The sequence below is a fragment of the Tenrec ecaudatus genome, unplaced genomic scaffold (genome assembly GCF_050624435.1).
Source record: "Tenrec ecaudatus isolate mTenEca1 unplaced genomic scaffold, mTenEca1.hap1 Scaffold_131, whole genome shotgun sequence".
In the NCBI taxonomy this organism is placed as follows: domain Eukaryota; kingdom Metazoa; phylum Chordata; class Mammalia; order Afrosoricida; family Tenrecidae; genus Tenrec; species Tenrec ecaudatus.
In genome coordinates this window covers 561674-589430 of record NW_027457881.1, presented here as the reverse complement: position 1 = coordinate 589430, position 27757 = coordinate 561674, and the positions used below count along the sequence as shown (strand labels likewise).

Genomic DNA, 27757 nt, shown 5'->3' with positions numbered 1-27757 from the left:
AATTAGATGCCCACCAGTGCTTTCGTGTACTCAGGAACCATAAGCTTTTGCCAGAAGTTAAAATAAAATCTGAGAGTAGGGAGAAAACATCTCCCTGGACTGTGTGTTAAAGAGAGCCTGTGAGCAGGCTGAATTGCTTGCTCGGTGACCACGTGGATCTTCATATGGAGTGGAGGTCGGAGAACTGCAGCAATAGAAGGACTGCTTGTGTATGGGCCCAGATACCTGTGGATTTGGTTTACCTGAAAAGGAGAAAAAGAGGGTGATTCGACTAAAGTTCACCACGTTGCATCAGGAGCCCAGGCTTGTTGAACAATGGCGAGGGCCCATGGTCTACAAGCAAGGAGACCGGTGGACACCCCGTGGAGGCTGAGTGAGGTAGCTGGCACGGGTCGACCAGAAGCCCACTATAGGGCGATATTGGAGACTGTGAATTGGTGCCTAAGAGTGCTGACTTTATGCACGGCCTGTCGGGCTTTGATTTTGCCGATGGACACAGACTTTGAAAGGTTCCTATTGGAATGAAGATTTCTTCATAGCGAGCAATGATTGTTTCCTCTGAGCACTGGTTTTATATTAGTGGGCCATAGATAAAGTGAATAGCTAAAATTTGGTGTATGATGGCACAGAGTAGTTGGCTTACAATCTTTCTGAGTGGGGGTACATTCCATAAGTTTTAGAATTAAGGTCCTGGTGTTACTTAATTCCATGTTGTGGTTAAAGAATTTTGAACGGGTGCCAAGTTCGCAAATGTGGATTTAGTTCGTGGATTGTGCCAACCTGGGTGATACACACGTGCGGTAAAATGAAGGGCGGAGGGATTTACGGCTTCTTGAGCATTGCCATTCTAGTTGGGTCTCTTCATTTCTGAACTTGGGAGCAGGTTGCAGCTGCCTCAGCTTGATCCCTACGTTAGCTGTCAAGGCTCCTTTCTTGCAATACGTCCCTAAGCCGAGACACATGGACCTACCCAGAGGAAGCCGGGGCTGTTGAGTAGCCGTGCAGAGTTATGCTGACATATCCACTGCCCACGCTGCTCTGCTTAAACATTCACTGCCCCGGCTCTCCTCCTTCAGCCAGCAACATGTCGTCTGTTTTGAAAGATGTAGGAGGACATTGCAATTTGTGTTAGACATGTGGGTTAATGCGTTAATGTCGGATTTGTGGGTTTGGACCACACTGCTTTTGGATGTCTGCTTAATGAACACTTAACCGTTATATATGAGTCTCACTTAGACATGAGTTTCTGTGCCCCTGTTTCTCTACGAGAGCCAGAGTCACAAATAGGATACCTAGCAGTGGGGCAATGGAAAAACTCACCTTAAATGGAGAGTAGCTATTTGTTAGACCTTGCCCTCATGGTAATTCTTCTTTCTTGTATATCCAGAGGTCAGACCAAGCCACCCTTTACTCGGTTGTTTTCGGGGGAAACTATGGGAAGTGGGAATAATGAATGTAAGCCCACTTTCTTTGAGCCACCAAAATGGGGTGATCTTTAGCTGGCTTTAGACCACCTCTGGGAAGACAGCGATGCAGTGAAATTGATGCCCACCAGTGAGTTCCTGTACTTGGAACCATATGTCTTTGCCAGAAGTTAAAAAAAATCTGGGAGTAGGGAGAAAACATCTCCCTGGGACTGTGTGTTAAAGAGAGCCTGTGAGCAGGCTGAATTGCTTGCTGGGTGTCCACGTGGATCTACATGTGGTGTGGAGGTCGGAGAAATGCAGCAATAACAGGACTGCTTGCGTATGGGCACGGATACCTGTGGATTTGGTTTACCTGAAAAGGAGAACACAAGGGTGACTCGAGTAAAGTTCACCCCGTCGCATCAGGAGCCCAACTTGTTGAATAGTGGCGAGAGCTCATGGTCTACAAGCAAGGGACCAGTGGACACCCCGTGAAGACTGAGTGAGGTAACCTGTATGGGTCGACCAGAAGCCCACCAGAGGGCGATATTGGGGACTGTGAACTGGTGCCTAAGAGTGCTGACTTTATGCACGGCCTGTCCGGCTTTGATTTTGCCGATGGACACAGACTTTGAAAGTTTCCTATTGGAATGAAGATTTCTTCATAGCGAGCAATGATTGTTTCCTCTGAGCACTGGTTTTATATTAGTTGGACATACATAAAGTGAATAGCTAAAATTTGGCGTATAAAGGCACAGAGTAGTTGGCTTACAAACATTCTGAGTCGGGGAACATTCCATAAGTTTTAGAATTAAGGTCCTGATGTTACTTAATTCCATGTTGGGGTTAAAGAATTTTGATCGGGTGCCAGGTTTGCAAATTTGGATTTAGTTCATGGATTGTATCAACCTGGGCGAAACACACGTGCGGTTAAATCAAGGGCGGAGGAATCAATGGTTCCTTGAGCATTGCCATTCTAGTTGGGTCTCTTCTTTTCTGGACTTGGTAGCAGGGTGCAGCTGCCTCACCTTGTTCCCTGCTTTAGCTGTCAAGGTTCCTTTTTGGCAAGATGTCCCTGAGGCGAAGACACATGTACTTACCCAAAGGAAGCCCGGGTTGTTGGAGTAGCCATGCAGAGATATGCTGATATATCCACTGCCGATGCTGCTCTGCTTACACATTCACTGCCTCGGCTCTCCTCCTTCAGCCGGCAACATGTCGTCTGATTTGAAAGATGGAGGAGGACATTGCAATTGGTGTTAGACATGTGGGTTAATGGGTTAATGTCGGACTTGTGGGTTTGGACCACACTGCTTTCAGATGTCTGCTTGAAGAACACTTAACCTTTATATGTGAGTCTCACTTAGACATGAGTTTCTGTGCCCCTGTTTGTCTACAAGAGCCAGAGTCACAAATAGGATACCTAGCAGTGGGGCAATGGAAAAACTCAACTTAAGATGGAGAGTAGCTATTTGTTTGACCTTGCCCTCGTGGTAATTCTTCTTTTTTGTCTATGTAGAGGTCAGACAAAGCCACCCTTTACTCGGTTGTTTTCTGGTGAAACTATGGGAAGTGGGAAAAATGAAAGTTTGTAAGCCGACTTGCTTTGAGCCACCAAAATGGGGTGATCTTTAGCTGGGTTTACACCACCTGTGGGAAGAGAGGTACGCAGTGAAATAGATGCCCACCAGTGCTTTCGTGTACTCAGGAACCATAAGACTTGGCCAGAAGTTAAAAAAAAAAATCTGGGATTAGGGAGAAAACATCTCCCTGTGACTGTGTGTTAAAGAGAGCCGGTGAGCAGGCTGAATTGCTTGCTGGGTGTACACGTGGATCTATATATGGTGTGGAGTTCGGAGAAATGCAGCAATAACAGGACTGCTTGCGTATGGGCACGGATACCTGTGGATTTGGTTTACCTGAAAAGGAGAACACAAGGGTGACTCGAGTAAAGTTCACCCCGTCGCATCAGGAGTCCAACATGTTGAATAGTGGCGAGAGCCCATGGTCTACAAGCAAGGTGACCAGTGGACACCCTGTGAAGGCTGAGTAAGGTAGCCGGCACGGGTCGACCAGATGCCCACCAGAGGGCGATATTGGGGGCTTTGAACTGGTGCCTAAGAGAGCTGACTTTATGCAGGGCCCGTCCGGCTTTGATTTTTCCGATGGACACAGACTTTGAAAGGTTCCTATTGGAATGAAGATTTCTTCATAGCGAGCAATGATTGTTTCCTCTGAGCACTGGTTTTATATTAGTGGGCCATACATAAAGTGAATAGCTAAAATTTGGCGTATAAAGGCACAGAGTAATTGACTTACAAACTTTCCGAGTGGGGGAACATTCCATAAGTTTTAGAATTAAGGTCCTGATGTTACTTAATTCCATGTTGGGGTTAAAGAATTTTGAACGGGTGCCAGGTTCGCAAATGTGCATTTAGTTCGTGAATTTGCCAACCTGGGCGATAGACACGTGCGGTTAAATGAAGGTTGGAGAGATCAATGGTTCCTTGAGCATTGCCATTCTAGTTGGGTCTCTTCTTTTCTGGACTTGGTAGCAGGGTGCAGCTGCCTCACCTTGTTCCCTGCTTTAGCTGTCAAGGTTCCTTTTTGGCAAGACGTCCCTGAGGCGAAGACACATGTACTTACCCAAAGGAAGCCCGGGTTGTTGGGGTAGCCGTGCAGAGATATGCTGACATATCCACTGCCGATGCTGCTCTGCTTACACATTCACTGCCTCGGCTCTCCTCCTTCAGTCGGCAACATGTCGTCTGTTTTGAAAGAAGGAGGAGGACATTGCAATTGGTGTTGGACATGTGGGTTAATGGGTTAATGTCGGACTTGTGGGTTTGGACCACACTGCTTTCAGATGTCTGCTTGATGAACACTTAACCTTTATATATGAGTCTCACTTAGACATGAGTTTCTGTGCCCCTGTTTCTCTACGAGAGCCAGAGTCACAAATAGGATACCTAGCAGTGGGGCAATGGAAAAACTCATCTTAAGATGGAGAGTAGCTATTTGTTTGACCTTGCCCTCATGGTAATTCTTCTTCCTTGTCTATCCAGAGGTCAGACCTAGCCACCCTTTACTCGGTTGTTTTCTGGGGAAACTAAGGGAAGTGGGAATAATGAAAGTGTATAAGCCCACTTGCTTTGAGCCACCAAAATGGGGTGATCTTTAGCTGAGTTTTGACCACCTCTGGGAAGACAGCTATGCAGTGAAATAGATGCCCACCAGAGCTTTCGTGTACTCAGGAACCATAAGTCTTTGCCAGAAGTTAAAAAAAAATCTGGGAATGGGGAGAAAACATCTCCCTGGGACTATGTGTAAAAGAGAGCCTGTGAGCAGGCTGAATTGCTTGCTGGGTGTTCACGTGGATCTACATATGGTGTGGAGGTCGGAGAAATGCAGCAATAAAAGGACTGCTTGCGTATGGGCATGGATACCTGTGGATTTGGTTTACCTGAAAAGGAGAAACGAGGGTGAATCGACTAAAGTTCACCACGTCGCATCAGGAGCCCAGGCTTGTTGAATAGTGGCGAGAGCCCATGGTCTACAGCCTTGTGACCGGTGGATACCCCGTGAAGGATGAGCGATGTCCTCGGCACGGGTCTACAAGAAGCACACAAGAGGACGATATTGGAGACTGTGAACTGGTGCCTAAGAGTGCTGACTTTATGCACGGCCTGTCCGGCTTTGATTTTGCCGATTGACACAGACTTTGTAAGGTTCCTATTGGAATGAAGATTTCTTCATGGCGAGCAATGATATTTCCTCTGAGCACTTGTTTTATATTTTGGGCCATAGATAAAGTGAATAGCTAAAATTTGGCGTATAAAGACACTGAGCAGTTGGCTTACAAACTTTCCGAGTGGGGGAACATTCCATTAGTTTTAGAATTAAGGTCTGATGTAACTTAATTCCATGTTGGGATTAAAGAATTCTAAACGGGTGCCAGGTTCACAAATGTGGATTTTGTTCGTGGATTGTGCCAACCTGGGTGATACACACGTGCGGTAAAATGAAGGGCGGAGGGATTTACGGCTTCTTGAGCATTGCCATTCTAGTTGGGTCTCTTCATTTCTGAACTTGGGAGCAGGTTGCAGCTGCCTCAGCTTGATCCCTACGTTAGCTGTCAAGGCTCCTTTCTTGCAATACGTCCCTAAGCCGAGACACATGGACCTACCCAGAGGAAGCCGGGGCTGTTGAGTAGCTGTGCAGAGTTATGCTGACATATCCACTGCCCACGCTGCTCTGCTTAAACATTCACTGCCCCGGCTCTCCTCCTTCAGCCAGCAACATGTGGTCTGTTTTGAAAGATGGAGGAGGACATTGCAATTTGTGTTAGACATGTGGGTTAATGCGTTAATGTCGGACTTGTGGGTTTGGACCACACTGCTTTTGGATGTCTGCTTAATGAACACTTAACCGTTATATATGAGTCTCACTTAGACATGAGTTTCTGTGCCCCTGTTTGTCTATGAGAGCCAGAGTCACAAATAGGATACCTAGCAGTGGGGCAATGGTAAAACCCATCTTAAGATGGAGAGTAGCTGTATGTTTGACCTTGCCCTCATGGTAATTCTACTTCCTTGTCTATCCAGAGGTTAGACCAAGGCACCCTTTACTCGGTTTTTTTCTGGGGAAACTATGGGAAGTGGGAATAATGAAAATTTGTAAGCCGATTTGCTTTGAGCCACCAAAATGGGGTGATCTTTAGCTGGGTTTAGACTACCTCTGGGAAGACAGCTATGCAGAGAAATTGATGCCCTCCAGTGCTTTCCTGTACTCTGGAACCATAAGTCTGTGCCAGAAGTTAAAAAAAATCTGGGAGTAGGGAGAAAACATCTCCCTGGGACTGTGTGTCAAACAGAGCCTATAAGCAGGCTGAATTGCTTGCTGGTGTCCACGTGTATCTACATATGGTGTGGAGGTCGGAGAAATGCTGCAATGAAAGGAGTGCTTGCGTATGGGCAAGGATACCTGTGGATTTTGTTTACCTGAGAAGGAGAACACGAGGGTGACTCGAGTAAAGTTCACCACGTCGCATCAGGAGCCCAACTTGTTGAATAGTGGCGAGAGCCCATGGTCTAAAAGCAAGGTGACCAGTGGACACCCCATGAAGGCTGAGTGAGGTACCGGCACGGGTCGACCAGAAGCCCACCTGAGGGCGATATTGGGGACTGTGAACTGGTGCCTAAGAGTGCTGACTTTATGCACAGCCACTCCGGCTTTGATTTTGCCGATTAACACAGACTTTGAAAGGTTCCTATTAGAATGAAGATTTCTTCATGGCGAGCAATGATTGTTTCCTCTGAGCACTGGTTTTATATTAGAGGGCCAAAAATAAAGTGAATAGCTAAAATTTGGCGTATAAAGGCACAGAGAAGTTGGCTTACAAACATTCTTATTCGGGGAACATTCCATAAGTTTTAGAATTAAGGTCCTGATGTTACTTAATTCCATGTTGGGGTTAAAGAATTTTGATCGGGTGCCAGGTTTGCAAATTTGGATTTCGTTCATGGATTGTATCAACCTGGGCGATACACACGTGCGGTTAAATCAAGGGCGGAGGGATCAATGGCTCCTTGAGCATTGCCATTCTAGTTGGGTCTTTTCATTTCTGAACGTGGGAGCAGGGTGCAGCTGCCTCAGCTTCTTACCTGCTTTAGTTGTCAAGGCTCCTTTCCGGCAAGACGTCCTGAACCGAAGACACATGGACCTACCCAGAGGAAGCCCGGGCTGTTGGAGTAGCCGTGCAGAGATATGCTGACATATTCACTGCCCACGCGGCTCTGCTTACACATTCACTGCCTCGGCTCTCCTCCTTCAGCCGGCAACATGTCGTCTGTTTTGAAAGATAGAGGAGGACATTGCAATTGGTGTTAGACATGCGGGTTAATGGGTAAATGTCGGACTTGTGGGTTTGGACCACACTGCTTTCGGATGTCTGCTTGATGAACACTTAACCTTTAAATATGAGTGTCACTTAGACATGAGTTTCTGTGCCCCTGTTTCTCTACGAGAGCCAGAGTCACAAATAGGATACCTAGCAGTGGGGCAATGGAAAAACTCATCTTAAGATGGAGAGTAGCTATTTGTTTGACCTTGCCCTCATGGTAATTCTTCTTTCTTGTCTATCGAGAGGTTAGACCAAGCCACCCTTTACTCGGTTGTTTTCTGGGGAAACTATGGGATGTGGTGAAAATGAAAGTTTGTAAGCCCACTTGCTTTGAGCCACCAAAATGGGGTGATCTTTAGCTGGGTTTAGACCACCTCTGGGAAGACAGCTATGCAGTGAAATTGATGCCCACCAGTGCTTTCCTGTACTCTGGAACCATATGTCTTTGCCAGAAGTTAAAAAAAAATCTGGGAGTAGGGAGAAAACATCTCCCTGGTACTGTGTGTCAAAGAGAGCCTGTAAGCAGGCTGAATTGCTTCCTGAGTGTCCACGTGGATCTACATGTGGTGTGGAGGTCGGAGAAATGCAGCAATAAAAGGACTGCTTGCATATGGGCATGGATACCTGTGGATTTGGTTTACCTCAAAAGGAGAACACGAGGGTGACTCGAGTAAAGTTCACCACGTCGCATCAGGAGCCCAACTTGTTGAATAGTGGCGAGAGCCCATGGTCTACAAACAAGGTGACCAGTGGATACCCCGTGAAGGCTGAGCGACGTAACTGGCACGTGTCGTCCCGAAGCCCACCACAGGACGATATTGGAGACTGTGAACTGGTGCCTAAGAGTGCTGACTTTATGCACGGCCTGTCCTCCTTTGATTTTGCCGATGGAGACAGACTTTGAATGGTTCCAATTGGAATGAAGATTTCTTCATGGCGAGCAATGATTGTTTCCTCTGAGCACTTGTTTTATATTTTGGGCCATAGATAAAGTGAATAGCTAAAATTTGGCGTATAATGGCACAGAGTAGTTGGCTTACAAACTTTCTGAGTGGGGGAACTTTACATAAGTTTTAGAATTAAGGTCCAGATGTTACTTAATTCCATGTTGGGGTTAAAGAATTTTGAACGGGTGCCAGGTTCGCAAATGTGGATTTAGTTCGTAGATTGTGCGAACCTGGGCGATACACACGTGCGGTTAAATGAAGGGCAGAGTGATCAATGGCTCCTTGAGCATTGCCATTCTAGTTGGGTCTCTTCATTTCTGAACGTGGGAGCAGGGTGCAGCTGCCTCACCTTGTTCCCTGCTTTAGCTGTCAAGGCTACTTACTGGCAAGATTTCCCTGAGCCGAATACACATGGACCTACCCAGAGGAAAACCGGGCTGTAGGAGTAGCCGTGTAGAGATATGCTGACATATCCACTGCCCACGCTGCTCTGCTTACACATTCACTGACTCGTCTCTTCTCCTTCAGCCAGCAACATGTCATCTGTTTTGAAAGTTGGAGGAGGACGCTGCAATTGTTGTTAGACATGTGGGTTAAAGCGTTAATGTCGGACTTGTGGGTTTGGACCACACTGCTTTCGGATGTCTGCTTGATGAACACTTAACCTTTATATATGAGTCTCACTTAGACATGAGTTTCTGTGCCCCTGTTTCTCTACGAGAGCCAGAGTCACAAATAGGATACCTAGCAGTGGGGCAATGGAAAAACTCATCTTCAGATGGAGAGTAACTATATGTTTGACCTTGCCCTCATGGTAATTCTTCTTCCTTGTCTATCCAGAGGTCAGACAAAGCCACCCTTTACTCGGTTGTTTTCTGGGGAAACTATGTGAAGGGGGAAAAATGAAAGTTTGTAAGCCCATTTGCTTGAGCCACCAAAATGGGGTGATCTTTAGCTCGGTTTTGACCACCTCTGGGAAGACAGGTATGCAGTTAAATAGATGCCCACCAGTGCTTTGGTGTACTTAGGAACCATAAGACTTGGCCAGAATTTAAAAAAAATATCTGGGATTAGGGAGAAAACATCTCCCTGGGAGTGTGTGTTAAAGGGAGCCTGTGAGCAGGCTGAATTGCTTGCTGGTGTCCACGTGTATCTACATATGGTGTGGAGGTCGGAGAAATGCAGCAATAAAAGGACTGCTTGCGTATGGGCACGGATACCTGTGGATTTGTTTACCTGAAAAGGAGAACACGAGGGTGACTCGAGTAAAGTTCACCACGTCGCATCAGGAGCCCAACTTGTTGAATAGTGGCGAGAGCCCATGGTCTAAAAGCAAGGTGACCAGTGGACACCCCATGAAGGCTGAGTGAGGTACCGGCACGGGTCGACCAGAAGCCCACCTGAGGGCGATATTGGGGAATGTGCTGATTTTATGCACAGCCAGTCCGGCTTTGATTTTGCCGATTAACACAGACTTTGAAAGGTTCCTATTAGAATGAAGATTTCTTCATGGCGAGCAATGATTGTTTCCTCTGAGCACTGGTTTTATATTAGAGGGCCAAAAATAAAGTGAATAGCTAAAATTTGGCGTATAAAGGCACAGAGTAGTTGGCTTACAAACATTCTGAGTCGGGGAACATTCCATAAGTTTTAGAATTAAGGTCCTGATGTTACTTAATTCCATGTTGGGGTTAAAGAATTTTGATCGGGTGCCAGGTTTGCAAATTTGGATTTAGTTCATGGATTGTATCAACCTGGGCGATACACACGTGCGGTTAAATCAAGGGCGGAGAAATCAATGGTTCCTTGAGCATTGCCATTCTAGTTGGGTCTCTTCTTTTCTGGACTTGGTAGCAGGGTGCAGCTGCCTCACCTTGTTCCCTGCTTTAGCTGTCAAGGTCCTTTTTGGCAAGACGTCCCTGAGGCGAAGACAAATGTACTTACCCAAAGAAAGCCCGGGTTGTTGGAGTAGCCGTGCAGAGATATGCTGACATATCCACTGCCGATGCTGCTCTTCTTACACATTCACTGCCTCGGCTCTCCTCCTTCAGTCGGCAACATGTCTGTTTTGAAAGAAGGAGGAGGACATTGCAATTGGTGTTGGACATGTGGGTTAATGTCGGACTTGTGGGTTTGGACCACACTGCTTTCGGATGTCTGCTTGATGAACACTTAACCTTTATATATGAGTGTCACTTAGACATGAGTTTCTGTGCCCCTGTTTCTCTACGAGAGCCAGAGTCACAAATAGGATACCTAGCAGTGGGGCAATGGAAAAACTCATCTTAAGATGGAGAGTAGCTATTTGTTTGACCTTGCCCTCATGGTAATTCTTCTTTCTTGTCTATCGAGAGGTTAGACCAAGCCACCCTTTACTCGGTTGTTTTCTGGGGAAACTATGGGATGTGGTGAAAATGAAAGTTTGTAAGCCCACTTGCTTTGAGCCACCAAAATGGGGTGATCTTTAGCTGGGTTTAGACCACCTCTGGGAAGAGAGCTATGCAGTGAAATTGATGCCTACCAGTGCTTTCCTGTACTCTGGAACCATATGTCTTTGCCAGAAGTTAAAAAAAATCTGGGAGTAGGGCGAAAACATCTCCCTGGTACTGTGTGTCAAAGAGAGCCTGTAAGCAGGCTGAATTGCTTCCTGAGTGTCCACGTGGATCTACATGTGGTGTGGAGGTCGGAGAAATGCAGCAATAAAAGGACTGCTTGCATATGGGCATGGATACCTGTGGATTTGGTTTACCTCAAAAGGAGAACACGAGGGTGACTCGAGTAAAGTTCACCACGTCGCATCAGGAGCCCAACTTGTTGAATAGTGGCGAGAGCCCATGGTCTACAAACAAGGTGACCAGTGGATACCCCGTGAAGGCTGAGCGACGTAACTGGCACGTGTCGTCCCGAAGCCCACCACAGGACGATATTGGAGACTGTGAACTGGTGCCTAAGAGTGCTGACTTTATGCACGGCCTGTCCTCCTTTGATTTTGCCGATGGAGACAGACTTTGAATGGTTCCAATTGGAATGAAGATTTCTTCATGGCGAGCAATGATTGTTTCCTCTGAGCACTTGTTTTATATTTTGGGCCATAGATAAAGTGAATAGCTAAAATTTGGCGTATAATGGCACAGAGTAGTTGGCTTACAAACTTTCTGAGTGGGGGAACTTTACATAAGTTTTAGAATTAAGGTCCAGATGTTACTTAATTCCATGTTGGGGTTAAAGAATTTTGAACGGGTGCCAGGTTCGCAAATGTGGATTTAGTTCGTAGATTGTGCGAACCTGGGCGATACACACGTGCGGTTAAATGAAGGGCAGAGTGATCAATGGCTCCTTGAGCATTGCCATTCTAGTTGGGTCTCTTCATTTCTGAACGTGGGAGCAGGGTGCAGCTGCCTCACCTTGTTCCCTGCTTTAGCTGTCTAGGTTCCTTTTTGGCAAGCCTTCCCTGAGCCGAAGACATATGTACTTACCCAAAGGAAGCCGGGGTTGTTGGAGTAGCTGTGCAGAGATATGCTGACATATCCACTGCCGATGCTGCTCTGCTTACACATTCACTGCCTCGGCTCTCCTCCTTCAGTCGGCAACATGTCGTCTGTTTTGATAGATGGAGGAGGACATTGCAATTGGTGTTAGACATGCGGGTTAATGGGTTAATGTCGGACTTGTGGGTTTGGACCACACTGCTTTCAGATGTCTGCTTGATGAACACTTAATCTTTATATATGAGTCTCACTTAGACATGAGTTTCTGTGCCCCTGTTTATGTACAAGAGCCAGAGTCACAAATAGGATACCTAGCAGTGGAGCAATGGAAAAACTCATCTTAAGATGGAGAGTAGCTATATGTTTGACCTTGCCCTCATGGTAATTCTTCTTCATTGTCTATCCAGAGGTCAGACCAAGCCACCCTGTACTCGGTTGTTTACTGGGGAAACTATGGGAAGTGGGAATAATGAAAGTTTGTAAGCCCACTTGCTTTGAGCCACCAAAATGGGGTGATCTTTAGCTGAGTTTAGACCACCTCTGGGAAGACAGCTATGCAGTGAAATAGATGCCCACCAGAGGTTTCGTGTACTCAGGAACCATAAGCCTTTGCCAGAAGTTTAAAAAAAAATCGGAGTAGGGAGAAAACATCTCCCTGGGACTGTGTGTTAAAGAGAGCCTGTGAGCAGGCTGAATTGCTTTCTGGGTGTCCACGTGGATCTACATATGGTGTGGCGGTCGGAGAAATGCAGCAATAAAAGGACTGCTTGCATATGGGCACGGATACCTGTGGATTTGGTTTACGTGAAAAGGAACACGAGAGTGACTCGAGTAACGTTCACCACGTCGTATCAGGAGCCCATCTTGTTGAATAGTGGCGAGAGCCCATGGTCTACAAGCAAGGTGACCGGTGGACACCCCGTGAACGCTGAGCGGGGTAGCTGGCACGGGTCGACCAGAAGCCCACCAGAGGGCGATATTGGAGACTTTGAACTGGAGCCTAAGAGTTCTGACTTTATACACGGCCTGTCCGGCTTTGATTTTGCCGATGGACACAGAGTTTGAAAAGTTCCTATTAGAATGAAGATTTCTTCATGGCGAGCAATGATTGTTTCCTCTGAGCACTGGTTTTATATTAGTGGGCTATAAATAAAGTGAATAGCTAAAATTTGGCGTATAAAGGCACAGAGTAGTTTGCTTACAAACATTCTGAGTCGGGAACATTCCATAAGTTTTAGAATTAAGGTCCTGATGTTACTTATTTCTATGTTGGGGTTAAAGAATTTTGTTCGGGTGCCAGGTTTGCAAATGTGGATTTAGTTCGTGGATTGCCAACCTGGGCGATACACACGTGCGGTTAAATGAAGGGGGAGGGATCAATGGCTCCTTGAGCATTGCATTTCTAGTTGGGTCTCTTGATTTCTGAACGTTGGAGCAGGGTGCAGCTGCCTCAGCTTCTTACCTGCTTAAGCTGTCAAGGCTCCTTTCCGGCAAGACGTCCCTGAGCCGAAGACACATGGACCTACCCAGAGGAAGCCCAGGCTGTTGGAGTAGCCGTGCAGAGATTTGCTGATATATCCACAGCCCACGCGGCTCTGCTTACACATTCACTGTCTCGGCCCTCCTCCTTCAGCCGGCAACATATCCTCTGTTTTGAAAGATGGAGGAGGACATTGCAATTGGTGTTAGACATCGGGTTAATGGGTTAATATCGGACTTGTGGGTTTGGACCACAGTGCTTTCAGATTTCTGCTTGATGAACACTTAACCTTTATATATGAGTCTCACTTACCATGAGTTTCTGTGCCCCTGTTTCTCTACGAGAGCCAGAGTCACAAATTGGATACCTAGCAGTGGGGCAATGGTAAAACTCATCTTACGATGGAGAGTAGCTATTTGTTTGACCTTGCCCTCATGGTAATTCTTCTTCCTTGTCTATCCAGAGGTCAGACCAAGTCACCCTTTACTCGCTTGTTTTCTGGGGAAAATATGGGAAGTGGGAATAATGAAAGTTTGTAAACCCACTTGCTTTGAGCCACCAAAATGGGGTGATCTTTAGCTGAGTTTAGACCACCTCTGGGAAGACAGCTATACAGTGAAATAGATGCCCACCAGAGCTTTCGTGTACTCAGGAACCATAAGCCTTTGCCAGAAGTTAAAAAAAAAAAATCGGAGTAGAGAGAAAACATCTCCCTGGGACTGTGTGTTAAAGAGAGCCTGTGAGCAGGCTGAATTGCTTGCTGGGTGTCCCCGTGGATCTACATATGGTGTGGAGGTTGGAGAAATGCAGCAGTAAAAGGACTGCTTGCATATGGGCACGGATACCTGTGGATTTGGTTTACCTGAAAAGGAACACGAGGGTGACTCGAGTAACGTTCACCACGTCGCATCAGGAGCCCATCGTCTACAAGCAAGGTGACCGGTGGACACCCCGTGAAGGCTGAGCGGGGTTGCTGGCACGGGTCGAGCAGAACCCACCAGAGGGCGATATTGGAGACTGTGAACTGGTGCCTAAGAGTGCTGACTTTATACACGTCCTGTCCGGCTTTGATTTTGCTGATGGACACAGACTTTGAAAAGTTCCTATTAGAATGAAGATTTCTTCATGGCGAGCAATGATATTTCCTCTGAGCACTTGTTTTATATTTTGGGCCATAGATAAAGTGAATAGCTTAAATTTGGCGTATAAAGACACAGAGCAGTTGGCTTACAAACTTTCCGAGTGGGGGAACATTCCATGAGTTTTAGAATTAAGGTCTGATGTAACTTAATCCCATGTTGTGATCAAAGAATTTTAAATGGGTGCCCCGTTCGCAAATGTGGATTTAGTTCGTGGATTGTGCCAACCTGGGTGATACACACGTGCGGTAAAATGAAGGGCTGAGGGATCAATGACTTCTTGAGCATTGACATTCTAGTTGGGTCTCTTCATTTCTGAACTTGGGAGCAGGGTCCAGATGCCTCAGCTTGTTCCCTGCGTTAGCTGTCAAGGCTCTTTCCTGCAATACGTCCCTAAGCCGAAGACACATGGACCTACCCAGAGAAAGCCCGGGCTGTTGGAATAGCCGTGCAGAGATATGCTGACATATTCACTGCCCACGCTGCTCTGCTTACACATTCAATGCCTCGGCTTTCCTCATTCAGCCGGCAACATGTCATCTGTTTTGAAAGATGGAAGAGGACATTGCAATTGGTGTTAGTCATGCGGGTTAATGGGTTAATGTCGGACTTGTGGGTTTGGACCACACTGCTTTCAGATGTCTGCTTGATGAACACTTAACCTTTATATATGAGTCTCACTTAGACATGAGTTTCTGTGCCCCCATTTCTCTACGAGAGCCAGAGTCACAAATAGGATACCTAGCAGTGGGGCAATGGAAAAACTCATCTTAAGATGGAGAGTAGCTATTTGTTTGACCTTGCCCTCATGGTAATTCTTCTTTCTTGTCTATCCAGAGTTCAGACCAAGCCACCCTTTACTCGGTTGTTTTCTGGGGAAACTATGGGAAGTGGGAATAATGAAAGTTTGTAAGCCCACTTTCTTTGACCCACCAAAATGGGGTGATCTGTAGCTGGCTTTAGACCACCTCTGGGAAGACAGCTATGCAGTGAAATTGATGCCCACCAGTGAGTTCCTGTACTTGGAACCATATTTCTTTGCCAGAAGTTAAAAAAAATCTGGGAGTAGGGAGAAAACATCTCCCTGGGACTGTGTGTTAAAGAGAGCCTGTGAGCAGGCTGAATTGCTTCCTGGGTGTCCAAGTGGATCTACATGTGGTGTGGAGGTCGGAGAAATGCAGCAATAAAAGGACTACTTGTGTATGGGCACGGATACGTGTGGATTTGGTTTACCTGAAAAGGAGAACACGAGGGTGACTCGAGTAAAGTTCACCAGGTCGCATCAGGAGCCCAACTTGTTGAATAGTGGCGAGAGCCCATGGTCTACAAGCAAGGTGACTGCTGGATACCCCGTGAAGGCTGAGCGAGGTAGCTGGCACGGGTCGACCCGAAGCCCACCAGAGGACGATATTGGAGACTGTGAACTGGTGCCTAAGAGTGCTGAGTTTATGCACGGCCTGTCAGGCTTTGATTTTGCCGATGGACACAGACTTTGAATGGTTCCTATTGGAATGAAGATTTCTTCATGGCGAGCAATGATTGTTTCCTCTGAGCACTTGTTTTATATTTTGATCCATAGATAAAGTGAATAGCTAAAATTTGGCGTATAATGGCACAGAGTTGTTGGCTTACAAACTTTCTGTGTGGGGGAACATTCCATAAGTTTTAAAATTAAAGTCCTGATGTTACTTAATTCCATGTTGGGTTTAGAGAATTTTGAACGGGTGCCAGGTTCGCAAATGTGGATTTAGTTCGTAGATTGTGCGAACCTGGGCAATACACACGTGCGGTTAAATGAAGGGCGGAGGGATCAATGGCTTCTTGAGCATTGCCATTCTAGTTGGGTCTCTTCATTTCTGAACGTGGGAGCAGGGTGCAGCTGCCTCACCTTGTTCCCTGCGTTAGCTGTCAAGGCTCCTTTCCTGCAATACGTCCCTAAGCCGAGACACATGTACTTACCCAAAGGAAGCCCGGGTTGTTGGGGTAGCCGTGCAGAGATATGCTGACATATCCACTGCCGATGCTGCTCTGCTTTCACATTCACTGCCTCGGCTCTCCTCCTTCAGTCGGCAACATGTCGTCTGTTTTGAAAGAAGGAGGAGGACATTGCAATTGGTGTTGGACATGTGGGTTAATGTCGGACTTGTGGGTTTGGACCACACTGCTTTCGGATGTCTGCTTGATGAACACTTAACCTTTATATATGAGTCTCACTTAGACATGAGTTTCTGTGCCCCTGTTTCTCTACGAGAGCCAGAGTCACAAATAGGATACCTAGCAGTGGGGCAATGGAAAAACTCATCTTAAGATGGAGAGTAGCTATTTGTTTGACCTTGCCCTCATGGTAATTCTTCTTCCTTGTCTATCCAGAGGTCAGACCTAGCCACCCTTTACTCGGTTGTTTTCTGGGGAAACTAAGGGAAGTGGGAATAATGAAAGTGTATAAGCCCACTTGCTTTGAGCCACCAAAATGGGGTGATCTTTAGCTGAGTTTTGACCACCTCTGGGAAGACAGCTATGCAGTGAAATAGATGCCCACCAGAGCTTTCGTGTACTCAGGAAGCATAAGTCTTTGCCAGAAGTTAAAAAAAAAATCTGGGAATGGGGAGAAAACATCTCCCTGGGACTATGTGTTTAAGAGAGCCTGTGAGCAGGCTGAATTGCTTGCTGGGTGTCCACGTGGATCTACATATGGTGTGGAGGTCGGAGAAATGCAGCAATAAAAGGACTGCTTGCGTATGGGCATGGATACCTGTGGATTTGGTTTACCTGAAAAGGAGAAACGAGGGTGATTCGACTAAAGTTCACCACGTCGCATCAGGAGCCCAGGCTTGTTGAATAGTGGCGAGCGCCCATGGTTTACAGCCTTGTGACCGGTGGATACCCCGTGAAGGATGAGCGATGTTCTCGGCACGGGTCTACAGAAAGCACACAAGAGGACGATATTGGAGACTGTGAACTGGTGCCTAAGAGTGCAGACTCTATGCACGGCCTGTCCGGCTTTGATTTTGCCGATTGACACAGACTTTGAAAGATTCTTATTGGAATGAAGATTTCTTCATGGCGAGCAATGATATTTCCTCTGAGCACTTGTTTTATATTTTGGGCCATAGATAAAGTGAATAGCTAAAATTTGGCGTATAAAGACACTGAGCAGTTGGCTTACAAACGTTCCGAGTGGGGGAACATTCCATTAGTTTTAGAATTAAGGTCTGATGTAACTTAATTCCATGTTGGGTTTAAAGAATTCTAAACAGGTGCCAGGTTCACAAATGTGGATTTTGTTCGTGGATTGTGCCAACCTGGGTGATACACACGTGCGGTAAAATGAAGGGCGGAGGGATTTACGGTCTTGAGCATTGCCATTCTAGTTGGGTCTCTTCATTTCTGAACTTGGGAGCAGGTTGCAGCTGCCTCAGCTTGATCCCTACGTTAGCTGTCAAGGCTCCTTTCCTGCAATACGTCCCTAAGCCGAGACACATGGACCTACCCAGAGGAATTCGGGGCTGTTGAGTAGCCGTGCAGAGTTATGCTGACATATCCACTGCCTACGCTGCTCTGCTTAAACATTCACTGCCCCGGCTCTCCTCCTTCAGCCAGCAACATGTCGTCTGTTTTGAAAGATGGAGGAGGACATTGCAATTTGTGTTAGACATGTGGGTTAATGCGTTAATGTCGGACTTGTGGGTTTGGACCACACTGCTTTTGGATGTCTGCTTAATGAACACTTAACCGTTATATATGAGTCTCACTTAGACATGAGTTTCTGTGCCCCTGTTTGTCTATGAGAGCCAGAGTCACAAAAAGGATACCTAGCAGTGGGGCAATGGTAAAACTCATCTTAAGATGGAGAGTAGCTCTATGTTTGACCTTGCCCTCATGTAATTCTTCTTCCTTGTCTATCCAGAGGTCAGACCAAGCCACTCTTTACTCGGTTTTTTTCTGGGGAAACTATGGGAAGTGGGAATAATGAAAATTTGTAAGCCGACTTGCTTTGAGCCACCAAAATGGGGTGATCTTTAGCTGGATTTAGACTACCTCTGGGAAGACAGCTATGCAGAGAAATTGATGCCCACCAGTGCTTTCCTGTACTCTGGAACCATAAGTCTTTGCCAGAAGTTAAAAAAAATCTGGGAGTAGGGAGAAAACATCTCCCTGGGACTGTGTGTTAAAGAGAGCCTGTGAGAAGGCTGAATTGCTTGCTGGGTGTCCACGTGGATCTACATATGGTGTGGAGGTCGGAGAAATGCAGCAATAAAAGGACTGCTTGCGTATGGGCAAGGATACCTGTGGATTTGGTTTACCTCAGAAGGAGAACACGAGGGTGACTCGACTAAAGTTCACCACGTCGCATCAGGAGCCCAACTTGTTGAATAGTGGCGAGAGCCCATGGTCTAAAAACATGGTGACCAGTGGACACCCCGTGAAGGCTGAGTGAGGTACCGGCACGGGTCGACCAGAAGCCCACCTGAGGGCGATATTGGGGACTGTGAAATGGTGCCTAAGAGTTCTGACTTTATGCACAGCCAGTCCGGCTTTTATTTTACCGATTAACACAGACTTTGAATGGCTCCTATTGGAATGAAGATTTCTTCATTGCGAGCAATGATTGTTTCCTCTGAGCACTTGATTTATATTTTGGGCCATAGATAAGGTGAATAGCTAAAATTTGGCGTATAATGGCACAGAGTAGTTGGCTTAAAAACTTTCTGAGTGGGGGAACATTCCATAAGTTTTAGAATTAAGGTCCTGATGTTACTTAATTCCATGTTGGGGTTAAAGAATTTTGAACGGGTGCCAGGTTCGCAAATGTGGATTTAGTTCGTGGATTGTGCCAACCTGAGCATACACACGTGCGGTTAAATGAAGTGCGGAGTGATCAATGGCTCCTAGAGCATTGCCATTCTACTTGGGTCTCTTCATTTCTGAACTTGGGAGCAGGGTGCAACTGCCTCAGCTTGATCCCTGCTTTAGCTGTCAAGGGTCCTTTCCGGCAAGACGTCCCTGAGCCGAAGACAAATGGACCTACCCAGAGGAAGCCCGGGCTGTTGGAGTAGCCATGTAGAGATATGATGACATATCCACTGCCCACGCTGCTCTGCTTACACATTCACTGCCTCGGCTCTCCTCCTTCAGCCAGCAACATGTCATCTGTTTTGAAAGATGGAGGAGGACACTGCAATTGGTGTTAGACATGTGGGTTAATTGGTTAATGTCGGACTTGTTGGTTTGGACCACACTGCTTTCGGATGTCTGCTTGATGAACACTTAACCTTTATATATGATTCTCACTTAGACATGAGTTTCTGTGCCCCTGTTTGTCTACGAGAGCCAGAGTCACAAATAGGATACCTAGCAGTGGGGCAATGGGAAATCTCATCTTAAGATGGAGAGTAGCTATATGTTTGACCTTGCCCTCATGGTAATTCTTCTTCCTTGTCTATCCAGAGGTCAGACCAAGCCACCCTTTACTCGGTTGTTTTCTGGTGAAACTATGGGAAGGGGGAAAAATGAAAGTTTGTATGCCCACTTGCTTTGAGCCACCAAAATGGGGTGATCTTTAGCTGGGTTTAGACCACTTCTGGGAAAAAAGCTATGCAGTGAAATAGATGCCCAACACTGCTTTCGTGTACTCAGGAACCATACGTCTTTCCCAGAAGTTAAAAAAAAAACCTGGGAATAGGGACAAAACATCTCCCAGGGACTGTGTGTTAAAGAGAGCCTGTGAGCAGGCTGAATTGCTTGCTGGGTGTCCACGTGGATCTACATATGGTGTGGAGGTCGGAGAAATGCAGCAATAAAAGGACTGCTTGCGTATGGGCATGGATACCTGTGGATTTGGTTTACCTGAAAAGGAGAAACGGGGGTGATTTGACTAAAGTTCATCACGTCGCATCAGTACCCCAGGCTTATTGAACAGTGACGAGAGCCCATGGTCTACAGCAAGGTGACCGGTGGATACCCCGTGAAGGATGAGCGAGTTCCCCTGCACGGGTCGACCCGAAGAACCCCAGGGTACGATATAGGACACCATGAACTGTTTCCTATGAGTGCTGACTTTATGCACGGCATGTCCGGCTTTGATTTTGCTGATTGACAACAACATTGAAAGGTTCCTCTTAGAATGAAGATTTCTTCATGGCGAGCAATAATTGTTTCCTCTGAGCACTTGTTTTATATTTTGGGCCATAGATAAATTGAATAGCTAAAATTTGGCGTGTACAGACACAGAGTAGTTGGCTTACAAACTTTCTGAGTAGGGGAACATTCCATAAGTTTTAGAATTAAGGTCTGATGTAACTTAATTCCATGTTGGGTTTAAAGAATTCTAAACGGGTGCCCCGATCGCAAATGTGGATTTAGTTCGTGGATTTTGCCAACCTGGGTGATACACACGTGCAGTAAAATGAAGGGCGGAGAGATCAATGGCTTCTTGAGCATTGCCATTCTAGTTCGGTCTCTTCTTTTCTGAACTTGGGAGCAGGGTGCAGCTGCCTCAGCTTGTTCCCTGCGTTAGCTGTCAAGGCTCCTTTCCTGCAATAAGTCCCTAAGCCGAAGACACACGGACCTACCCAGAGGAAGCCCGGGCTTTGGAGTAGCCGTGCAGAGATATGCTGACATATCCACTGCCCACGCTGCTCTGCTTACACATTCACTGCCTCGGCTCTCCTCCTTCAGCCAGCAACATGTGGTCTATTTTGAAAGATGGAGGAGGATATTGGAATTGGTGTTAGACATGTGGGTTAATGGGTTAATGTCGGACTTGTGGGTTTGGACCACACTGCTCTCGGATGTCTGCTTGATGAACACTTAACCTATATTTATGAGTCTCACTTAGACATGAGTTTCTGTGCCCCTGTTTGTCTACGAGAGAAAGAGTCACAAATAGGATACCTAGCAGTGGGGTAATGGAAAAACTCATCTTAAGATGGAGAGTAGCTGTTTGTTTGACTTGCCCTCATGGTAATTCTTCTTCCTTGTCTGTCAAGAGGTCAGACAAAGCCACCCTTTACTCGGTTGTTTTCTGGGGAAACTATGGGAAGTGGGAAAAATGAAAGTTTGTAAGCCCACTTGCTTTGAGCCACCAAAATGGGGTGATCTTATCTGGGATTAGACCACCTCTGGGAAGACAGCTGGGCTGTGAAATAGATGCGCTTCAGTGCTTTCGTGTGTTCAGGAACCATAAGTCTTTGCCAGAGGTTAAAAAAAAATTGGGATCTTGATAGTGAGGGGAGAGGAAGCATTGAGGAGCTAGAGGAAAGTTGTGTTTCACCGTTGCTCTCTAGTACCCTGTGCAGGCGTGTCACTTCCCCAAGACCTCACTTACGGGATTGTCCAGTGTACTGCAAATGGGCTTTGGCTCTCTACCCAGCATTCCCTGTTCATTCACAATGAGATTTTTTTTGTGCTGGTGTTGCCTGATCCCTTTGATACTTCGTGATCGCACAGGCTGGTATGCTTATTCCATGTGGGCTCTGTTGTTTCTGAGCTACATGGCCGCTTGCTTACCCTTCAAGCCTTTAAGACCTCAGACGCCATATCTTTTGATAGCAGGGCACCATCAGCTTTCTTGACCACATTTACTTATGCAACCGCTTAGACTTCAGGGAACGTGTCGGGAAGGTGAGCATCATAGAATGCCAATGTAATAGAACAAGGTATTCTTGCAATGAGAGAGTCCTTGAGTGGAGGCCCAAAGGCCATCTGCTACCTTAATAGGACACCTATAAAGATATGGACATAGGTGTATTTCCCCATGCTCACAGATAAATATATTTACATCTGTGCGTGCCTTTCTTTAGACCTCTATAACTGGCCCGTGCTTCCTAGGTCGCTCTGCTATTCCCTTTCATTTCCCTCTTGTGCCCACTGCCATGCTCAGTCTTCATTTGGGTTTCAGTAAATCCTCTTGGTTCCTTCACCCTTGATCACGCCCTACCAGGATTCCTACATCGCCCTCACCACGGATTTGCATCCACTTGTTGCTCCCTTGTCTCTGGGTTTCTTGACATCACTCCCTTTCCCCCCAACTTCCTCTTTCCCGTGGCCCTCCCCCGAAGCGTTGGTCCCCTTTTTCTCTCCAGCAGATTGTGCTTCCAGCATCTCTTTTTAGACATACAGTAGAGGTAATAACATGCACAAACACAAGACAGAGCGAAAGCAAGCACCAAAAATAAGAAAACAGCCAAAATCCAATGACCATCAAAGAGAACACAACTCCTCAAGAAAGGAAAGCTCGTAGTTAGTTCACGGACTGTTTCTTGGCCCTTAGCAATGTTTTCCAGTCCAGTCTGTGCGGGCACCAAGTCCTGCCCCCAAACTCCTCCTTTGGCAATCCCTGGGGACCTTATTGCTCCACTTCCTTGCTCTTCTGCTGCACCCCCTTAGTGCTATGCCTCGGTGTGGCGGGATCCGTTCCCGCACTGTGTCTCCAGTGTTGTCCCTTCTAGGGCAATGGGTCTTTGAGGGACGTCGTGTCTCATCTTGGGCTGGCCATGTGGTCTTCTGTGTGGACTGTCTTCTCTGAGTGGGAACATCATCCTCAAGGCAGGATCCCGGAGCAAACTGAGTGACTTTCTTTCCAGCAGCTTCTAGGTAGGCTGTGCCCCATGAGGGGCCCTGAGGGGCCTGTGTAAACCTGAGACTGCTGGAGGTTAGAAGAGCAGTCCACAGATGTGTTTCTGCTTGGGGGAAACAGTGGGTGCTGTCAGCAATACTCGGAGAAAAACAATTAAGTTCTGTAGAGCCTAAATTTTGAGGGATTTTCCGTCTTTCTGGGTGTCCATCTTTTCAGGATATGCTCAGGGAGGGCTTTTCTTTTTTTTTTACTTATGACTGATGAATCCACGGCCCCCTCCCCACTATTTTAACAGCAGTTGGTATTGTAAGTATCACTTGGTATGGGCCAGTCCACCTAGGTTCTAAGGTGTCAGGTTGGTGCTTCTTTACCCATGTCCAGTTTCCTGGTTGCACGTTGTTGGCTGCCTGTTCCCTTTCCCTTGGTTAGGCCCAAAATGAAGGTGTCAGAGCAGATGATTTGTCTCTCACCTGTTGCACAGGCTGCAGGCACTCGATGAGGGAACGATTAGTGACTTCCATTATTTCTATTTCCTTCAATCTTGGGAGGATTTGGGGAAGGTCTGCCAAACATAAATTCAAATGGGGTCATGCTTTTCACATAGGGAGTGCATCGGACTTGAAGTAGGGCAAAAGATAAAGTAAGGATCAACCCAGTTCTCGCCAGGTCCTAAATGCAACTTAACGAACAATTCCTTTAGGGTTCTGTTTATTTTTTCTACTTGCAACTGAAGAGTTTCCAGTTAATATTTAGAAGCATTGCTAAGACTTTAGTAATTTGAGCAATAAATGTTGGGCCATTGTTGGACCCCAAGGTGGTGGGAAGGCCAAATCTAGGGACAATTTTAGTTACTAATAATTTACACACAGTGGCAGCAGTTTCCTTCTTTGTTGGGAAGGCTTCCACCCATCCAGAACAGGTGTCTACGAACACCAGCATATATCGGTAGCCATACTTTCTAAGTTTGATATCCATAAAGTCCACCTCCCAGAATTCTCCAGGACTACTACCTCGAGCTCATGGTTGGGGTTGCTCCTTTTCTTTCTGGGGTTGTTTATGCGAGCACAGTGCAATCAACGGTGGGTGACATCTGCCACCCAGTGTCCAAGCCTGGGTATGTAAAAGTGCCTGAGAAACAACTGAGAAAGTTTAGAGAGGATCCCAATGCATACGTTCATGTAGTCCTTGAATCAGATCTCTCCCAGAGCTTCTGGCATGAATCTTCTTCCATCAGGATGGAGCAGCCACCCTGGATGCTCCTAGTCTTTTTGGCTGGCCAGCTCTTGGCTTATCTTTAGATCATTTTCTGAGTATGTAGGTTGTGGCTGTAACACTGTGAATGGCATGGTCACAGCCACTACCTTGGGGATTTGTGGTATAGTCCTGGCATTCGAGATCCACCAGTCTGGGGGACTGGTTAGGAGTGGTTCAAACATAGGTCCCCCTACCACACCAATATCCTGTCCCAGTGTAAGCTTTCTAGCTTCTATGACTAGGATGGCCGTGGCAGCCTCAGCTCGCATGCAGCTCAGCCATCCTGCAGCTACAGAGTCCAGTTTCTTTGAAAGATAGGCCACAGGTCTCTTCCATGGCCGCAAGTTCTCAGTTAGCACTTCTTTTGCTGTGCCTTTGGCCTCACATAGACAATTGGAAGGGCTTTACTATGTCTAGTAGGGCAAGAGAGGTTGCCCATATGAGCGACTTTTTAAAGGATTCAAACGCTTGTTGTTCTACTTCAGACCATTTAAGTTCTTTTTCCTTTCCCCAGTACTTGCATATAGGGGTTTCATTGTTTTTGCAAATCCCAAATTCCACAATGGACAGTACCCCACAGCTCCTAGAAACTCTTGCAACTGCCTCTTAGTCTCAGGGACTGGGATTTTGAGGATCGCCTCAGTGCGGCTGGGGGACAAGGTTCGTTTTCCTTCCTCCAGTTGGTAGCCTAGGTATACATCTTTATGGACACACAGTTGAGCCTTTCTTGCAGATACCCTGTACCCCAATGGGCCAAGGAATATTATCAGGTCCTTGGTATCCCGTTGGCATTCCTCCAGGGTTTCGGAGGCCAGGAGGAGGTCATCTGCATACTGGAGCAAGGTGGTTTGGGGGTGTTCCTCCTTGTATCCCTCTAAGTCTTCACTGGGTTGATGTGCAGGGGACACGGGTATGGAGAACAAAGCATCCTTTAAGTCCAAAACAGTATAACAAATCCAGTTTGACGGGATAGTACTCAGGAGGGTCTCGGGTTTTGGCACGTGGGGTGGCCAGTTTCTATCCTCTCATTTGCCTCTCTGAGATCCTGCACCGGTTGGAAGTCCTCAGTTCCCGGCTTCTGCATGGGCAGCAGGGGAGCATTCCATGTGGACTTGCAGAGGACCCAAATGCCTGTCCTCTTTAGTCTGCAAATGGGAACAGAAATACCCACCTTTGCTATCCAGGGAGTAGGGTTAGCTTGACACACCGGTGTAGCTGAGCTCAGAAGTTGTACGACCCCAGGCACCTGAAGTTCAGAAAGGTTTGACAGGTTGTTCTCTGCCCAAACAAAAGGAATATCTTTTAGCGATTTATCAAGAAGTTCCTTTGAGGCGGTCTCTTCTGCTCCTTGATAAAACACATATCACTCTGACATTGGAGCGGTGAGCAAAACTTTTGGCTTTTCAAGTTGAAGTGTTAAGGTGGTTGTAGCAGATGAGAAAGTAATTATGGCTGCCATTTTTCATAATAAGTCACGATCAATTAGGGGAAAGGGGCATTGAGGCATTACCAGGAAGGAGTGTGTAACTGTCTCTTGTGCTAAATCTGTTTTCTGGCCGTTGTCCATGTGTGTGCTTGGGTCTGCCCTGGGGCCCCTGTAATGAAAGCCTTTCCTTTTGACAAGGCACCTGTAGTCTTTTCTGAAACCAAGAAGGTGACCCCTTTGTCCACCTAGAAATTTACTGGCTGGCTCCGTACATGGAGAGTGAACATGGGCTCTTTGGGGTCAAGTGAAACAGAGCCTGGACACCTTTATTTACCTTCGAGCATTATTGTCTGTAGCTTCGATTTTTCTAGGCGAGGACTAGGCCTGTTCTCTCTAGTGGTGGCTCGTCCGCCTCTCCTGGGCTTTTCAAGGCACTGATTTTTCCAATGTCACTGTTTTGTATAGTAGGTACCTGGATACTTCCTCAGGACTAGGCGAGTGAGAAGCGGGGTATTAGGGTTAGCCATTCTTAGTTGAACCAAAACTGCTCTGGTCGTTCTCGCAAGCCTTCTGAACACCCATTTCCTTCATGACATTCCCTTGGGTGACGTCTGCACAGCCTACCTCCCCAATATCAGCTAGTTCATTTACACTTCCTAGTTACTTTATTTTCTTTTCATGGTGGCTTCTGTCAGCCCCAAATGGCTTCACTCTTGTCAAAGCTGTTTCAGCTTTTCCCAGAGATCCTACACAATCGCCATTGTAGCCGAGAGGTAACAGGATCTCTGACCATGACCAAGATGACACCCACCAATCCAAACATGTGGAAGGGCGCTGCCTAGGGAGCTGGGTGAAGAGGCCTGGGAGTTAGCCCTGCCTGGTCCCGGGAGCCAAAAGTTTCCCTTTTCCCCTCCATTCCCTTTGCCTTTCTCCTGGTTTTTCAAACAAGCTGCTCTAGCCCTATAACGCCAAGCACAAAATTGTCATAATTCTTAATGAAAACGTATCTGGTACCCAAATTATAAATGTGACAATTTGGTCACTTTTCAAAAACACTGAAAATTTTATGCTTTTAAAATATATTTTGAATGTCATATATATTGATAACTATGAAAGTAAAGAATAAAAACCAAAAAAAAATATTTCCTAAATTTAAAACTTGAGGCGTTATAGGGCTAGTGTTCTTCCAGATTTGGTTTGTTCCTTCTTACAGGCTGGTTTTCCGTGGCCCAGGCTTAGTCCAATGGCGTTCGGAAGCCTAGGCAGGGTCCCTGTTACCTTTAGGCTTTTAGCGATGCTGCTTCAGGCACTTTTGGGGACAGCTCTTACTTAATACACAGCTCCTCTGCCATGATGTTCCAGCCAGAAATTCCAATTTCCCTTAAGGTTCCCTTTAGAGATTTGAGCATCAGCCCCGCCAGCAGGCGTCTTGGAGGGCCTTGGGGCCATCCCAAGCAGTGGTCTTCCTAGCCTGTTGTCCAGAAAAATGGTTGGACCTAAAGTTTGCCCTCGGCGCCTAGTCCTTAACCCCTTCCCGCGGGCTGAGGCATGAGATTCAGGGCAACCCAGGGGTGCGCTCTCAAGTGGGGGTTATTGACCTGGAGGCAGCAAGCTGTCAATCGCCTCCTTGTTTTGTGCTTTCTAGATGGGACTTAGCAGCTTGATGCTCAGGAATTGCCCCCTTGCATGAATCGTGTCCAATTGGGATAGAGTTGATACAGAGAGGCTGGGCAAACAAAAGCTGATAGATTCACTTTGCAACTCTATTTGGCCACAGTATCGTTTTGAGAAAGGAGAATGATGGGCAGAGAATGGTACGCTTTCCCATCCAACCGTGATTCACCGGGAACAGTTCGGTAGAGTGCCGGGAAAGTGGGCGGAGATGCCAGAACTTAGAGCATTTCTCCTCTCGAGGAGCAGTAGGAGACCTTCATCCCCAGTGCACCCAGGAACCCCTAAGGCAGGCGTCCTCAAACTGTGGTCCATGGGGCACATGTGGCGCGATGCCATTTATCCCACCCTCGGGGTGTTTTTGCTGCCACTGCCTGTCCTGCTTAGCAGCCGACTCGTGCAGTGTGCATAGGAATTTGTCCGTAGGTTTTTTGAAAACCATAGTCTGGCCCTCCAACGTTCGGAG

General features: G+C 46.8%; 1 protein-coding gene across 1 annotated transcript in view; it reads left to right on the top strand.

Annotated features, from left to right (window-relative positions):
• LOC142436063 (thyrotropin-releasing hormone-degrading ectoenzyme-like) overlaps positions 1–27757 on the top strand; it is a 342102-nt gene that overhangs the window by 209269 nt on the left and 105076 nt on the right. The gene's annotated exons all lie outside the window — the stretch shown is intronic.